General features: G+C 32.5%; 1 pseudogene; it reads left to right on the forward strand.

Moving 5' to 3' along the window:
* Positions 1 to 214: 214 nt before the first annotated feature.
* LOC100852676 (protein PIN-LIKES 2-like) lies at positions 215 to 8,284 on the forward strand (annotated as a pseudogene).
* Positions 8,285 to 10,887: the final 2,603 nt, after the last annotated feature.

The raw sequence follows: 10,887 nt of genomic DNA on the forward strand, positions 1-10,887 counted from the left end.
TCTATTCTCATCTAAAGGTGAGGCGATGAATCGCTAACTACCCGCCCGAAAATCATTCACTCAGTGGACCAATCATTTTCATCCATCACTCCGGATCCGACCTTTTCTGGGTGTTCGTGGACTCTCGCCTATGGTATTGGAGTCTGAAATTTAGTTGTTGGAATATAGTGTTAATTCTAGGGATTTCTCGAATTTTTTGCTTGGCTCATCAAATTCATTGGAAGTTTCCTTTTGAGATTTTTCCTCTTAGACAGAGGGAAAAAAATGGAATCCTTCTGGGATCTATCAGATGGGAATGTGAAATCTGATGGAGAAAATTGGCTATCAGCAGTTGTGCCTTTGATGAAACTGCTCTCACTCACTGTCATAGGCCAAATTCTCACCCAACCAAAACTCTAAGTTATGTCAAAAGCTACTTTCAAGCTTCTCAGCAAGCTTGTTTTTGTTCTATTCCTACTATGCTTAATCTTCACCCAATTGGGACAATCCATTACTGGCAAGAATTTTGTCCTCTGGTGGTTCATACCCGTAAACGTCATTATCTGTACTGCTGTCGGTTGCATTTTGAGGTACTTGGTGGCAATAATATGCCAGCCACCACACGTATTCTTTCGGTTTACCATCATCATGACTGCATTTAGGAACACGGGTAATCTCTCGCTTGCCATTGTTGGGTCAGTATGCCACAGTGCGAAGAACCCATTTGGTCTTGATTGTCATACCTCTGGTGTGTTTTATGTTTCTTTTGCTCAGTGGGTTGTTGTAATCCTTGAGTATTATGAAATTGTTGAGGAAGGGAATAAGGTTAAGGAGGTGGTCACTGCTAACGATTTAAGTAGGCTGCTGCTTGTTGAAGCTGAATGGCCAGGAATGGAAGATAAAGAAACCAAGCATTGTAAGATACCCTTTATTGCAAGGGTCTTTACCAGAATCTCTAGCATTTCACCAAGTACTTTTCCTGATGTTGGTTCAATGGAGGAGGAAGGTCCAAACAGTCTCGAGTCCATTACGTGTTTGGTGGAGCCGAAGGTGGTTAGGAGAATTAGGATCGTTGCTGAACAAACACCAATTCAGCACATACTTCAACCCCCTATAGTTGCTTCTCTGTTAGCCATTATTATTGGGATGTTTCCTCAGCTCAAATCTTTTCTTTTTGACTATGATGCTCCACTTTCATTTATCACAGACAGCTTATCAATGTTGGCTGGGGCAACAATTCCATTCGTGTTGCTTATCCTTGGAGGAATGCTTGCTGAGGGTCCATATGAATCTAAACTTGGAATTCAGACTGTAATTGGAATTAGTGTTGCAAGGCTTTCGGTATTTCCTTTGATTGGAATTAGAATCATTCTTATAGATGATAGATGAATTTTTTTGGTTCCCGAGGATCAAATGTACGGGTTTATGCTTTTGTTGCAATATACAACACCAAGTGCCATCCTGTTGGGAGCAATTGCAAGTTTAAGAGGCTATGCAGTTAGTGAAGCTTCAACACTCCTCTTTTGGCAGCAGGTTGCACTTTCAGAGGTGAGGAATGTGAGTTCAGGGGTCAGCAAATGTGTTCTGAAACTGCTGGTTCATTGGATGAACACGGGAAGAAAACAGTCGGGTGGGTTTTAAAAGCTTGGGTTTCTTTCAGTTGATTGGAATGGGAGACACAGGCTGGTGGTCTTTTGTGGGGAATAGAGGATTGAGATAGAGGCACCATTTTGTTTTTTTTTTTTTTTTGGAGAAGGAAGGTCCACGCAGGTTCGGGTTTTGGTGAGGTTTTCTGGGGATTTTCGAGAGCAGATTCAGCAGATTTTGGTGAAGGGGTTCTCTAGGCAGCTTTTTCTGTTGTTAAGTTGTAGCCGCATGTACTGCATGAAGAGGGTTGATGCCTCATAGTCACCTTCTTTCCTCCATTGATAGTAGCTCACAAGGCCACCTTAAGTGGACGACACAATAAGGCTGCCATGTACGCATGAGGCAGCCATGACGCAGCCAAATGGGAGAAGGCAGCAGCCACTTCCGCATTTTTTCTATGTATCTCCAGAAACTCCTATGTACAAACATGCCAATGAAGCAGATTCAACAGAGTTTTAGAGGGGGAATCTTGAGACCACACAACATCAAGAGACTTGGTCGGAAGTGTGATGATGGGTGTTTCCGAAGAAGAGTTATAATTCGTCCACTGTTGAATATGTTCATAGACGTGAAGGGTCCCACAAGCCTTGAATTTGTCACTACATGCAAAATATATGCAGAAGTGATTGAGAATGCATGGCCACAAAATAAGAACATACGTTCATCTTTGAAATCAAACGAATTTCAAGAATATTACTGTGATTTGACTTGTTACTGATTCATCTCCACAATATGGATGGTAATCTCTATGACTCTTCAAAAGACACGTGCTCCCTATTCCTAATTACCTATTGGCTGCATATACCTGACTTCTTATTGGAACCATCATCCTCTTTGCTGTCTAGGATAGGGGGTAATTCATGGGACCACTAAAATTCCTCTTCAATTCTTTGATAACATCAAAATTCTAGCTGCCCACCGTGAGTTTAGTGTTGATTTTGTAAATCTGAAATTTATACCTTGTGGAAGACATTTTCCTAACGCAGCAGCAGAGCCATTTTGGGAGAAAAAATCTAGTGGTGAAAAAATTTTCAAAAACCTTTTTTTCCTTGCTGCCAGTTTGGATTCAACCACTGACTCTTTAGTGTTAAAATTCATTACAACAATTTTAGAATATTTTAAAAAAAATCCAAAGCCTGTATGACTTTCCTCACTCATTGAACTTGAATTTAAAGTTTCGTTTGAGTTAGAAAACAATTCCAGAATAGAAAATCTAAATGAATCTTTGGGAGAGCTCTGTTTTCACTCAATTCTAGACACCCGAGATCTTTTTGCAAAAATAAAATAACGGATGACTTTTAAATTTGATTCGATATTTTTCCTTAAAATTGATCTTAGACACATAAAATATTAAAAAAAAAATTTGCTTCTTTGAGGGAGATATGATTTTTCAAAGTCATACATACTACACATGCTGAATTATGGACATCTAATTAGCTTGAGTGTTTTAAAAATATTTTTGAGTACTATCCGACCCTGGATTCATTTTTTATGTGATATAGACACTTTTAACTATGTGTTTGATTTTTTGTATGATTTTATGTGATCATTTATTATTTTTAAAAAATTCCTTTACGCATGTCAGTTTTTCTTATCTAATATGGACTTTGTAGAACCTTTAGGTGTCTTTGCTGCAATCTATCCTTTGAATGAGAGTTTTCCCTTTGGTATGTTGATTTAAATGTGTAGGAGTTGTTTCCTGAATTTTTTTTGTAATTAAATTCCACTCTAAGCCATTTTTTAGAAATTGTTTTTTTGATGCTCCCTTTTCTAATTGCATGTTGATGATCTTGTACGTTGCTTGAATTTGTTATTTATTTTTGGAGTCATTTGACTTACCTTGGCTCAATTTTGGCTTTGGTAATGTGTATTAGACATAATGAATATGTTATATAATTCATACTTGTCTTAATCACTATAGCATTTTTAGAGGAATCTTATAAATTATGCATGTTATCTAGGTACGCTCTCTATCACTTACTTTTCGAAATTTTATGAACATGCATGTTGTTCTGAGTCTTATTTATGCTTGATGTGATCCTTAGGTGCTTAGATGTATGCTTGATTTGCTTGGATAAAACACATGTGTCCTATATTTCCAAACTAATTTTGATGTCTTGTAATCGCGCTTAAGAAGCAGTCCAGGTACACACCCTAAATCTCCTTTATGAGTATGATTGGTTTTTCTTGTTTGGAATGCTAGTTTTGAAATCACCTTAGCCTACCTAGGTATCCATGATCAACTAGTTAATTGCCACATTTCCCTCAACTTAGTCAGTAGAGACTTTTGTAGGGCTTAGAGGGGTGCTACCTCCTATAGGTACCTTCCCAATAAGTAACCTGATCTTCGAACCTAGACTCAGGTTTTTCACAGACACGATTTTTCAAAAACTATGGAGTCATTTTTAGGGTTTTATTTCTTGTTTTATTTTCCCTTTAAAATAAAATAAAATAAGTGGCGACTCCGACTTTTCCAAAATTAAATTTTTCACCAAATAAAAGCGAGTCTCACCGATCGAGTGGGGGGGCACGTGAAAAATGCGGGTCCACACCCATATATAATACAAGATTAACGGAAACAAAACCGACCAAAATTAGAGAATTGGAGTTAAGGGGATACAAGTGCATCCCACACGAACATGCAACAAGCAATCACACAAGAGAAGAGTAGTCATGCAACAATCAATCAGGCAATACATGTATAAATCATCCATCACTATATTCAAATTAAACAAAGACATGATAGTCTAATAAAACATACAACTAGATCAACCATCATGCTAAAGTATAATAGGCATGTGATAAGAATACAATCAATCATGTTAAGAAAAACATAATAGACAAGATAAGCAATCATATTAAACATCATCTAACATGCATCTATCATAGATATTTATAGCATCAAAAAATCTTCAATGTGCCATTAATCACACAATCATACAAAGGCACAAAGAAGGGGTATCCATTAATCAAGCAATTAAACATCACATTTACTTTAACTTAAGTTCAAGCTTTGAACCTCTAAGTTCCCCAGTGGAGTCGCCACTTTGTGATCCCGTATTTTCACATGCGTTCCCACTCGATGGTGAGGCTCACTTTTTGTTTGTGAAAAATTAATTTTATAAATAAAGGAGTCACCGCTTACTTTGGTTTTCATTTTTTTTAAGGCAAACAAAATAAGAAAAAAAAAAACCCTAAATGTGACTCCTAAAAGAAAAGACAGGTCTGTGAAAACCAAGTTGGGTCCAAGAGTCAAATTATTTATTGGAAAGGTATGGAAAAGAACCGCAACATCCCTCTAAGTCCTAAAAAACTAAATCTCTACTAAGTAAGTTGAGATAATTATGAGGATTAGTTGATTAATTCATATACACTATGAACTAACTAAACACATCAACATAATTAACCAATTTAATAAAGAAAAGTGCACCTAATTTGCATTCCAAGCGCTTCTAGAAAACACAAAAGTTAAATAACAAGCACTAACATCACATTGTATTCTAAGTAGTCACATATTTCATAACAAGTCGAATTTAATGTCATACAATATCAACACAACAAGCAAACACTAATAGATAATGTTTCATCACAAGCTTTAATTTTATTAAATGGTGAAGAAAAGGTTTGCGTACCTGGTTTAGCGTTTTAAAGTGCTTTCATAGAAATGAGATTAATTCACAAATAATAGTAATGAATTCAAAAAGGAATCAAAAACTAAACTTACATATAACCAATGTCAAATGCATTCACAAGAGGGTTTCTTTGTAAAAAAAATAAAAAAATAAAAAATAGCAAATGGTCAAACCAGGGGATTCTACAAAATAAATCTAAAACAAATATCTAGAATTTAAATTTCATCATGAAAATTTTTAGAGAATATCTTCTATATGTTTAGTTTATCATGCAAGTGATCAAATTAATCAATTAGTTCTCATTTAATACCAAATTTCATAATGATAATAGTAGGTTTAGAACAAGGCATTTTGTTAAAGTATTCAACAATTGATTTTTTTAATTAATTTGGAGATGTCCTAAAATCATAAAATAAATAAATAAAAATCGTAAATTAGCCTAACATGTCTATTTTGAATGAAAAATAATCACAAGGCAATATTACATTCATAATATATTTAAAAATAAGTAAACTTCATTCAGCTCCAGTAGAGCACAGGTGCAATAGGTTCAAGAAAAAAAAATTATATCTCCCTTTTTATTAATTATTTCTTAATATTTTATGTATAAAAAATTAAACTTAGGTAAAGAGATCTTTTAGTAATTTAATTTTACAAAACAAGACTAAGTATCAAAAACAAAGTGGAAGCTGAACCTTCTGAAAGATTGATTTATATCTTCTAATTGGGAATTATTTTTTACTAAAATAAAATTCAAAAATTATGTTCATAGAGTTTAGAATATCATGGAATAATTATAAAAAATTTAAGGAGTCTATAAACGGTCAGATTATAATTTTCAAGTTCAAATATGCATTGGGCTGCGTAGACCCCCCCCTCCCCCCGGACAGTAAGGTTTTATTTTTTATTTTTTATGATTGTTTTTATTTGTTTACTGACCACCCCGGGAATTAAGCTGATGGGGCGGCCAGATGGGACAATGGGGGCAGAGAGTAGGTGAGAGCTGTGAACCAAAAGGCGAGGAAAGAAAAGATCTGAAGGGGATTTTCTTTTGGGAAAGAACTAGAGAAGCAGGGGACGGAGGAGCTGGTTTTGGGAGGGAGGCATATCGACTGTTGGGGCGGAGGAAAAGATCATTAGTTTGGTCCAGGTACGATTGCAACCTGTTTTACATTTTCTCACTTCAGACTTTTTTTTTTATCCTGTTTCTTGCTGATTTTAGGTTCAACTTGGTGCTTGAAGGTGTATATATGGTGTTATGCATATTTATGAAATTCAAAACTAATTTTTTCATGCATTTCTGTTGATTCTTTTCTGGTTCCATTTATGTACAACTTGAACGATCCTCTGTTTTATGAATGCCTCGAATATGGACCCTCGTTCCCTAACCAGCCTACCATTTTCTCTCTTCATAACCCAATCCCATTCGACTCTCTAAAACCCGTCTTCCTCACTCTCAAATCCTCACTCTCTCTCTAAAATGCATGAAAACCTACACGTCCAAGTGCTCAATGTGAGAACTAGATCGAATCCATAGCTGGTGGTTCACATTCGGACCACCCGTTCTCCCTATGTCACCACTCTCGCGCCCACTTCCTTCCCAGATTTTGAAGAGCAAAGGTCTTTGCCCAGCTGGGTTTTATTTCTGGGTAGAAACAAATGCAAGAGGAAGCTAGGACTGATCGGTTTTCAGTGCCAGTGGGGGCGAGATGTTCTGCTCAAAGCATTGGTACTCCGATCAACCTGAGTGCAGGTTCGAATACAAGGTTGCGGGACGAGCGATGATCGCGAAGGAGAATCCGGTGGTGAGGTCGGCGAAGATTCTCAAAGTCTGACTAATGGGATCTGTTTGTTTGGACGGAGAATGGGTTTGATGTCTTCATGCATGGCTGCACTAGTTATGGGACTTTTAATTGCTTTGATGGTGGTGGTGGGAGGATAAAGGGTATGGAAAATGGGTTCTAACAGTGCATGGACATGGGAAATAAAAAATGGGTCTATGGACACTTTACTAGAGACGCGTAATTTAGGATCACCCTTTTATTATTTCTTCTCATTTTGACATCCAAATAATTTTCTAACATTCGAATTTTCAAAATTTAATTTTTTATTATTTCCCAAATAACTCTTTAAAATCTCCTAAAATTCCAAAGTTCCAAATTTATACATTTATTCAGTTATTTATTTATTTATTTTTAAAATACCGTTTCCGAAAGAATTTTCTAAAATTCTAATTTTAAATTTAATTTTTTGAAAATCCCGACATTCCAAATTTTTTTTAAAAAAATTCCACTTTCAAATGAATTTTAGGAACTCCAATTTCTTTCCAATCTAATTTCGATAAATTCCTTTTCCGAATAATTCATCAAAATTCTTATTTCCAAATATAATTTTCAATTTAAAAAATTCCAATATTCACATTAATTTATTTAATCATTATTAATTTATTTATTTATTTTAAAATTCCATTTTAAACAATTCTTTAAAACTTCCGACTTTTGAACTTAATTTACAATTTCAAAAGTTCTAATATTCACATTAATTTATTTAATCATTATTATTTTTCGTTATTATTATTATTCTATTTATTATTTATTTTAAAATTCCATCTTTAAACAATTTTTCAATTTTTCGACTTTCGAATTTGATTTTCAATTTCAAAAATTTCAATATTTACGTTCATTTATTTAATCATTATTATTTTTTGTTATTATTATTATTATTCTATTTATTATTTATTTTAAAATTCCATCTTTAAACAAATTTTCAATTTTCCGACTTTCGAATTTAATTTCCAATTTCAAAAATTCCAATATTCACGTTCATTTGTTTAATCATTATTATTTTTCGTTATTATTATTATTATTCTATTTATTATTTATTTTAAAATTCCATCTTTAAACAATTTTTCAATTTTTCAACTTTCGAATTTAATTTCTAATTTAAAATTTTTCAATATTCACGTTCATTTATTTAATCGTTATTATTTTTCGTTATTATTATTATTCTATTTATTTATTTATTTTAAAATTCCATTTTTAAATAATTTTTCAAATTTCCAATTTCCGAACGTAATTTCTAATTTCCAATATTCTAATTGTCACATTTACTTATTTAATCATTATTATTATTTTATTCACTTATTTATTTATTTTTAAAATTTCATCCTTAAATAATTCTTTAAAATTCTGATTACTAAATCTAATTCCCATCTGCAAAATTCCAATTTTCATACCAATTTATTTAATCATTTTCACTTCATTGATTCATTTATTTATTCATTTTAAAATTCAGTTCTCAAGTAACCCTTCAAAATGTCGTTTTTTAAATTTAATTTCGACTTCCGAAATTTCATATCTATTTATTTAATCATTATCACTCTATTCATTTATTTATTTGTTTATTTTGAAATTTCAAATCTTTAAAAAACTCTTCAAAATTCCAATTTCTAAATTTAAATTCCAATTTCTGAAATTCCAATTTTCACACCAATTCATTTAATCATTAGTATTTTATTTATTTGTTTGTTTGTTTGTTTTTAAAATTCAATCTTTAAATAATTCTTCAAAATTCCAATTTTCAAATTCAATTCCCAATTTCAAAAAAAATTTCAATTTTCACATTTATTTGTTCAATCATTATTAATTTCGTTATTATTATTTTATTTAGTTATTTATTTATTTATTTACTTTTGAAAATTCCATCTTCAAAATAATTTCCAAAATTGCAATTTATATAATTTAATTTTCATAATTTCTAATTCTTAAATAATTTTCAATCCTAATTTCTTTCAAAAATTTAATTTCTAGAGTCCCAATTTTCATAATTTAATTTTTATAATTTAACTTTCATAGTTTCTACTTCCCAAATAATTTTCAAAACTATGTTTTCTTTCGAATTTAATCCCTAAAATCCCAATTCTTAAATTCAAATTTCCGAAATTCTAATTCCCAAATAATTTGCTAATTTCTTTCAAATTTAATTTCCAAGATTTAGATTCTTAAATTTAATTCCCAAGACTCCAATTTTCAAACAAACTTTAAAAAAAATCCAATCTTCACCCGAATAGTTTTAATTCTATTCCAGTTTTCAAATAATCTTCTGTTTCTCTTAGTTTTACATAAGCATGAATGCAATTTTTCATAATTCCAGAATAATGGAATTCATGAGACTAGCTCATGCAAGATAGATCGGGCTTTGGTGGGAGCCCCACATACGTGATTTTATGATTGATTGATTGATTGAATGATCGATTTAATCACCATGTGTGAATGATTTATTCTGTTCTATGATACGCACATGATTATTCTGTGTTTATTCACTAACCCTTGCTTTTAGTGAAATAAATCGGGTCATCACTCAGGTACGTCCTACACCTCTCATATTCATTCAGGTATTTTGTTATGATTTTCATTTGATATTCATTGATTTACTTATCATTCGCCATGATTGCTTCATTTTATTAGTAGAGACTCGTTTTTTAGGGGCTTAGAAGGGTGTTATAGTCTTTACCATACCTTCCCGATAAGTAACCTAACCCCCGAACCCGATCTGGTTTTTCACAGACCACCTTTTCCAAATAAGGAGTCACACTTAGGGTTTTCTTTCTTATTTGGTTTACCCTTTAAAAATAAAACAAAAATAAGTGGCAACTCCAAGTCAATTTTTTTTAATCACTTAAATCATTTTTCAAATAAAAATCAAGTTCGTCATCGAGTGGAAGCACATGAGCCGAAATGCGGGGTTCATAGGCTGTCAATAATGTCAATAGAAAACTTTATTTTTGAAATTTTTTTGTATGTAGGGATTTATTAAATCTCATTTTAATATACATGAATTAGTTCATAAAGAATCCATTAGTTGGAACTATGAGTTTTAATTCACGTACATTTAAAACCAAAATTCATTTTTAAAACATTTCAAAGTTGCATACCGAATAAAAATAGGCAGCATTATTCTTTTTAGAACTTAAATTTTTCACCAAATAAAAGCGAGTCTTGCCGATCGAGTGGGGGTGCACGTGAAAAATGCGGGTCCACACCCATATATAATACAAGATTAACAGAAACAAAACCGACCAAAATTAGAGAATTGGAGTTAAGGGGATACAAGTGTGTCCCACATGAACATACAACAAGCAATCATACAAGATAAGAGTTGTCATGCAACAATCAATCATGCAATACAAGTATAAATCATCCATCACTATATTCAAATTAAACAAAGACATGATAATCTAACAAGACATACAACTAGATCAACCATCATGCTAAGGTATAATAGGCATGTGATAAGAATACAATCAATCATGTTAAGAAAAACATAATAGACAAGAGAAGCAATCATAAATAAACAACATCATCTAACATGCACCTATCATATATATTTACAGCATAAAAAAATCTTCAATGTGTCTTTAATCACACAATCATACAAAGGCACAAAGAAGGGGTATCCATAAATCGACCAATTAAACATTACATTTACTTTAACTTAAGTTCAAGCTTTGACCCTCTAAGATCCCCTGTGGAGTCACCACTTTGTGATCCCATATTTTCATATGTGTTCTCACTCAATGACAAGACTCACTTTTTGTTTGTGAAAAATCAAAAAGGAGATTCTACAAAAT

The sequence above is a fragment of the Vitis vinifera genome, chromosome 18 (assembly GCF_030704535.1).
Source record: "Vitis vinifera cultivar Pinot Noir 40024 chromosome 18, ASM3070453v1".
Lineage (NCBI taxonomy): Eukaryota > Viridiplantae > Streptophyta > Magnoliopsida > Vitales > Vitaceae > Vitis > Vitis vinifera.